The sequence below is a fragment of the Quercus suber genome, unplaced genomic scaffold (assembly GCF_002906115.3).
Source record: "Quercus suber isolate HL8 unplaced genomic scaffold, Cork oak 2.0 scaffold_156, whole genome shotgun sequence".
NCBI classification, from domain to species: Eukaryota; Viridiplantae; Streptophyta; class Magnoliopsida; order Fagales; family Fagaceae; genus Quercus; species Quercus suber.
The window spans coordinates 1,087,232-1,094,650 of record NW_027069617.1 but is presented as its reverse complement, the minus strand read 5'-3'; the positions used below and the strand labels follow the sequence as shown (position 1 = coordinate 1,094,650).

The 7,419-nt window shown below is 36.6% G+C and overlaps 1 pseudogene; it reads left to right on the top strand.

Moving 5' to 3' along the window:
* The first annotated feature begins 5,335 nt into the window (after positions 1-5,335).
* LOC112016397 (phloretin 4'-O-glucosyltransferase-like) lies at positions 5,336-6,878 on the top strand (annotated as a pseudogene).
* Positions 6,879-7,419: the final 541 nt, after the last annotated feature.

The window sequence follows — 7,419 nt, the reverse complement described above, 5'->3', positions numbered from 1 at the left end:
AAATGACAAATTAAGATTTAATGGTCATAAATAAGAATAAAAATGTTAACTTAAATACCATGCTAAAGAAATGCATTTACTTCACTCAAAATTTTAAATTTTATGCCACGTATCTAGTATATTATAGCAAACATATTGATATATACAAATAATTTGTTGACATGTGACATTGTTTATCCATATCATACATATTAAATATAGGAAGTTGCTATTTGTTATTGTAGTATGCTTTGAAAATGAATACGTGTTATTTTTTTTTTTTTTTTTTTTTTATGTATATGAATACGTATCATTGTAACATGCATCTATCAATTTTATGATCCAAATTTTATAATATATATTATAAATAGATTTTTTTTTTTTTTTTTTTATGGGTTAGATCAAAGACTATTTTTTGTAGAAGAGGAATTGGAAGAAGAATTCCTACGAATAAGAAGAAGATGAGAAGGTTTATTATCCACAACATATAGAATATGTTCATTTTAACATAGTCCTAATGGTTTTAGTATAGTCTATCTTTAGGGGCACATATGTAGTAATAAAAAAAAAAATTGAATTAAATTGTGATATGTCCAAATTACAAGATGGTAAATTAGAATTTACTCATCTCTATTTAAGAGTTTAAACCTCTCTTTATATTTGCAAATCAACAGCCTTAGCAATAGTTTGGAAAGTAAATACCAAAAATGGACGGGTTTGTTTGTAGTCATGTAGTCCCTGTCTGACATCTGTGAAGTGAACCCCACATACCGTGAGATAATTCTCAGAAAATATTTGGCCCTAACTCACTCTAACGAGTTTCATGATTCAATGTAAGAGTCATTCTATCTAAAATAAAATAGTTCAATAGCCATTACATCTTAATAAAATTGCTAGTAATTCGTTGTCTATGACTAAGTGAAACCTGCTTGTGAACATTTTTTATTTTATTTTATTTTATGGTAAAAATGTCACTTCTAACATAAGAAAACAAAATAAGCACCAATTGCACAAAAGCAATTGAAAGAATTAACAAGAACAGGCGGGTTTAAATGCCATACCTAGCCCTTGGAAGACCTTCTTCCCATTCGCAGTTTTGAGTCTTTGGCTCCGCAGAAACAAAATAGTTTTTAAGAGTTCGCGCCGTAATCATGAGCTTCTTAAGGAAGCCCAAGCTGCTGCTCTACTGAATTCCTATTCTGTGCTGCTAGATCTGTCATGGGAAAAGGGAAGCACTCTGTTAATGTAAGTTGGAGCAAACCTGACCCCGGCTGGTATAAGCTTAATACAGATGGGTCCTCCCTAAGCAACCCGGTATGGCAGGTGGTGGTGGATTAATCCAGGATGACAAAGGGAATTGGGTGAAAGGCTTTACCCACTCCATATGGATAACAACCAATGTAGAAGCAAAACTATGGGCTTTAAGGGATGGGCTTATGCTTTGTGTAAATTTAAACCTGTTGGCTGTTGAAATTGAAGTTGATGCTAGAGTTAGTCTTGGGTGGGTGATGGAAGAGTATAATTATAATTTGCATCATGCTTCTCTTATCATAGATTGCAGAACCCTCATCAACCGGATTCCTTAAGTGAAGATGAAGCACTGCTTTTGTGAAGCCAATAAGTGTGCGGACTTACTGGCAGGAAGGGATTGAGCACTAACCAAGACTTTTGTCTACTTCATAGTCCTCCTGTAGACTTATCTTTACTTCTCCTTTATGATTGTACTGGGTTGTATTATGAGAGGGTATGCCCTCTGAACTTTGTAATTGAATTTCCTCTTCTATATAAGCAGCGGTTTCTACCCCAAAAAAAAAAAAAAAAAATGCCATACCTTCAAAAGTCTTTTGGTTGTATGACATAGGGCACAGTAGATAATTAATTGCATAGATTGCTTATGTTTAGAGTGTTATGTCCACAACTTTATTACAACAAATTTCATAATAAATTATATGTGGTAAGTTATTATTAACTCTAAGTTAAACCTACTATTAAAATTACTTTTTTGCCTACCAATAACAACCCGTAACAACCTGTTAATTATGATTTTTTTTTTGTAAAAATATTGTCGAGATAAGATTTCTCTTTTGTTTATTCAAATTCTTTTTTTTTTCTTTTTTCCTTTTTCACATTTTTGGTGTATGAACTATGAAAAGTGAAACAAGAACAGGGAGACTAGAGTGAAAGTGGAGAGAAATGGGAGTGACAGAGAGAAACGAGGGAAAAACAAAAAATTGGTAGTGAATAGTACTTCTACCGTTGGTGAGTATTATTGCTTTGGCACATGATGGTGACTTGACTTACGGGTGAGACCCACTTGGCTCTAAAGAATTACGACATTGCCACTGTAGCTCATAATCCATGATCCGGAAATACCAAAAATTTGTTCTCATTTTCACTCCTTCTAACTCATTTTTTTGAATTATGAGTGATGGAAAGTGAGAAAGAAAACCAAGCCGAACAAGTAGAAATGATGTTGGGCCCACGTGTTTTGAATTATGGGTGATGAAAACTGAGTTATATAACTTAGTTTTGTTATTATCCTAGTGTCCCACATGGATTAAGAATAAGCTTAACCATGTGTTTATAAACTCTTGGACACCCTTCCCTTGCAAGCTGATTTTCAAGGGTAAGTTCTACCCATGGGTTGTAACATTTAGTATCAGAGCCAATCATCACCCCAATTAATCAGGCATAGCTCATTGAGTATGGGATCAAATGAGTTGCGGCTTTGTAGTCGGATCTTGGAAGGGGCGACCTAGAGACTAAATTAAAATTATTGATAGTTAAGTGGAGCTACCAAAAAGAGAAAGGGCTACCCTCGAGTCAGTGTTTGCTAGAATGAGCCGTCGTGGACGTCAGTTGCAGAGCGTGGTGGTATGTTATGATCCTAGTATCTCACATGAATTAAGAATAAGTTTAACCATGTGTTTATAAGCTCTTGGGCACCCTCCTCTTGTAAGCCGGTTTTCAAGGGTGAGTTCTACCCATGGGTTGTAACAGTTTTCACACAATCTAAACACTCTCTAAACAACTCAAAAGACTATTTTGAAAGAAGAAATAATGGTTTATTATAACCACCAATCCTATGTAGATACCTCAAGAAGTTGGATTTGCTATGCAATAGCTTATTATTATTATTAGTATTATTATTATTGTAAGGGCACGATTTTGATCCCTGAGCTCAAAGGGTTAAGGGATTTAGGCCCAACGAGCACAATATAATGAATTTGTAGAGAATGTGTTAGAAAACTAGGCTCTAATTAGTTAGACAACAATTATAGTTGGCCTAGATGACAAGAAAGCAAAGATAAACTAGTTTTATTCAAAGAAAATCGTCCTCGGCACAATCCAAGGAGATCAGTTCTTGTATATATCTCTTTTTAAATTAAGTTATAAGTCCAATTCTTGTTCCTACAATGTTTTTCTCTTAATTCTCTGATCCCTCTCCCTCAAGGTATTCTTTCTCTTTTATACTATATTCTTCTTTCATCTCCACTCTCCACGTGTAGACCAGGTTACTGGCGCTGATTCCTGTCCCATCAGCACCTTCCTGAAATTTCTAGGAGTAGCTGTAAGGCTGAAAATTACTGTTCAAGTATCACTTCTACATTAATGCGGCCAAAGAGTTAGCTGCACAGCATTCAATGAGATGGTAGCAGCTTTATCTTAGATATTTCATAGCTTCCTTTTGTCATGTGCTTTCATGATGTATATCTTTCTCAATAGAACCTCTTGGAACGTTGCTCTGGAAGGTAGATCACACCTTCTGATCTCTGCTTTGCTTAGCCGAGGAGGCATTCCTCCTCGGACCACCTTTCTGAACCATCATGACCAGATCCCTTTCTTTATTCACTAATGCGAACTTCCATGACAGTGTTTACCCGTCCTCAGACTACTAGGTATCTTCGGACCGGGCCCCTAGCCTAATATATATATATATATATATACACTACTGGACTTATCACCCTACAATTATTATTATTATTATTATTATTATTATTATTATTAATTTCAAAATTTTATACCCATCCTAGTTCGAGATTTTTGTGTATAATAAGTAAGATTTATATGTTTGTCAATTACTAAAATAGTTAAGAGTGTAATGAGACCTAGCAATGAAGAATGAACAAATCCATATCCACACCCCCATATAAAAAAAATAAAAAAATAAAAATAAAAACCCATATCCAAATATCTAAATCAAAACCAATCAAATCAAATAAATAAAAAAATAAAAAATAAAAAATAAAAAAGGTAAAAATGCAAAACTAACTGTGGGGGATAAGGGCATTAGGCCCAAGTTGATGGGCCGAACACCCAGGAGAGGACTGTTTCACATCCGAAGAGAAAGATGCGGAGAATGCAGGGCCCAGAGTGAAGTGGGATCCTCCTGTGGAGAATCATCTCTGTCCGAAGAGGATATCTCCAGTCCGAGGAGGACATCACCTGTCCGAGGAAGATGTCTTACTTTGATGTGATATTGGAGACTAAAGGAGTAGAGGAAAAGTCTAATTGATTGTCCGAGGACTTCACCTGATCAAGATAAGCTCAAAACATACCCAGGAACGATAAGGAAGGGCCCAGAGTGAAGTGGAATCCTCCTGGTAAAGAATCATCGCTGTCCGAGGAGGATATCTCCAGTCCGAGGAGGACATCACCTGTCCGAGGAAGATGTATTACTTTGATATGATATCGGAGACTAACTGAGTAGGGGAAAAGCCTGATTGATTGTCCGAGGACTCCACCTGATCAAGATAAGCTCAAAACATATTCAGGAACGATAAGGATGAGGAAATATCTGAGGGAAAGGCTGCTGCCACCGTATTTAATGCATTGCAACAGCTTTTCTGGCCGCATTTATGTGGAGAAGACCTCTAAACAGTGCTTCCTAACCTACCGCCACTCACACAGAGATGAAAAGAAGCTGCCTGACGTGACAGGTACTTGAGCAAGTTCATGGATGGGGAGCACGTGGACGGTAGAGATGAGGGTGAGAGTGGCTATATAATAGAGGGAGAGGGTTTGAAACAAACCATGGAATGTATGGAAACTAATCAATGAATAGTTGAAAGAGTGATAATCCTTTGTTATTAATCCCTTGCCAACTCTAGTTCTTTGACCCATACTCTATAAATTAATTGTCTTTGGGTTTACGTAAAGAATTTGAACCCTACAGTACTGATTTCTAATATCACAAAAAATTTCATAATTTTTGTTATAATTATTTTACCTTATGATTGATTATCTATCACTTTCTTATAAATTCATCAATTACTTTTTTTTTCATCGCTTATAATTTATTATATGTACTATTGTGGCAAAAGTTGTGACTTAAAAAAGCTAAAAAATTTTGCTCCATTTTTAAGCCTTGCCCATCCCCATATGCATTGGTCCTTCTATATAAGTCTCACAGATCTAAAGTACAAAACAACCATATATTCTGTTTTTGTTTAGACTATTCACAACCCATATCAAATATCAAATAATCAATCATGTTGAAGCAGCAGCATAGCCAATTTGTCATAGTCACATTTCCTGCACAAGGCCATATAAACCCTGCCTTCCAATTCGCAGAACGCCTAATTCGCTTGGGAGTGCATGTCACCTTCTTCACCACCGTTGGCGCCCACCGTCGAGGCATGATCAAAAGCCCTCCTCCTGACGGGTTGTCGTTCGCCACCTTCTCTGACGGCTATGATGACGGAGTTATACATATGGACGATGCTGAAAAACAATGGGATCAGCTCAAGTGCAATGGCTCCAAAGCTCTCACTGAACTCATTGTCTCCACCGCCAATAAATAGTGCATGGTCTACACAATGCTTCTACCTTGGGTTGTTGACGTGGCTCGTGAGCTTCATCTTCCTTCCGCCCTTCTTTGGATTCAGCCTGCAATTGGTTTCGACATATACTACTACTATTACAATGGTTTTGCCGATGTTATTGGGAACGACAGCGATGACCAGCCCTCCTGTTCGATACAATTACCGGGTTTGCCATTACTCGCTACTCGTGACCTTCCCTCCTTCTTGCTTGCTTCAAACCCATATGCTCTTGTACGCCCTAAATTCCAAGCCCAACTTGAAGCGCTTGAAAAGGAGAGCAATCCTAGAGTTTTAGTGAATACCTTTGATGCATTAGAGCCCGAGGCTTTGCAGTGAACCTTCTGGTAATAGTGCAGTAAAATAATGCCGTAGAACAGAAATTGAAAGGGAATTAATGGAGAAAGTGAAGAAGAATGTTGACTGGTTCGAGGGAGTCACCCTCCAAGAACGTAGAGAAGGAACATGGAGAAGAAGAGGAAACAAATTGTAGTCTTATTTCTCATTCCTCTCTAAATGGTCAATCACAAGAATTTAAGCTAGGCTCACCTTTACAACTGCCAATAGGGAGCCAGATTTGGTAACTAATTTCCCAATAGTCCAGCTGTACAATTAACCCCACTACTAACTAACTAATACTCTATTAGTGGAGAGTGGAGACAAACCACTTGAGCTTCATTACAGGCTTTAAAAGCGCTCAAAAAACTTAACTTGGTTTCAGTTGGACCACTAGTTCCATATGCTATTTTGGATGGAAGAGATCCGTCTAATGGCTCCAAAAATTACATCAAATGGCTCAACTCGAAGTCCGAATCATCGGTCATTTACATTTCATTTGGAAGCTTATTGGTGTTAAAAAAGCAACAAATGGAGGAAATTGCATGCGGATTGTTGGATTGTGGGAGGCCCTTCTTGTGGGTCATAAGAGCTAAGGAAAATGGAGAAGAAGAGAAGTTGAGTTGTAGAGAGGAATTAGAACAAAGGGGAATGATAGTGCCATGGTGTTCCCAAGTGGAAGTTTTGTCACATCCTTCACTAGGATGCTTTGTGACGCATTGTGGGTGGAATTCAACATAAAATAGTAGAGATAAATGAGTGTAACGAGTTATTTTCCATGGGCGGTTGATTTATGTTTTTTGCCTTTGCCTTATCTTGTCATTCTTTATTTGTTACTAGGTTGCGGCAAATCAACTAAGTAGTTATTACTTATTAGTCAAAATAAATAAATAAAAACTAAGTAGTTTAGAAAATATATAATTATGGTTTGGTTTGTCCGGTAGCTATATGCATATTAGGTCTTCTAAAAATCTTTGTGGACCTCACATTCTGTAATATAAAATTGGTCGATCGGTAGCAATTAGCCAATTACATTTTAATGAAATTTCTTGTACTTTACTAATTAAGACTAAGCACAACTTGTTTCTATCCCAAAAATTTAAAAATAAAATAAAAGATTAAGCAAATCCTACTTGTCATATTTATATGCATTGGTAAAGGGACACGTGTCATCACTTTGTGCATTCACAAGTTTTGGAAAAAGTATTTTGTATCAAATAATACCACATTATCTGTATCAAAATCTAATAGCCAAGAGACATGTGTACAAAAATAACTACTC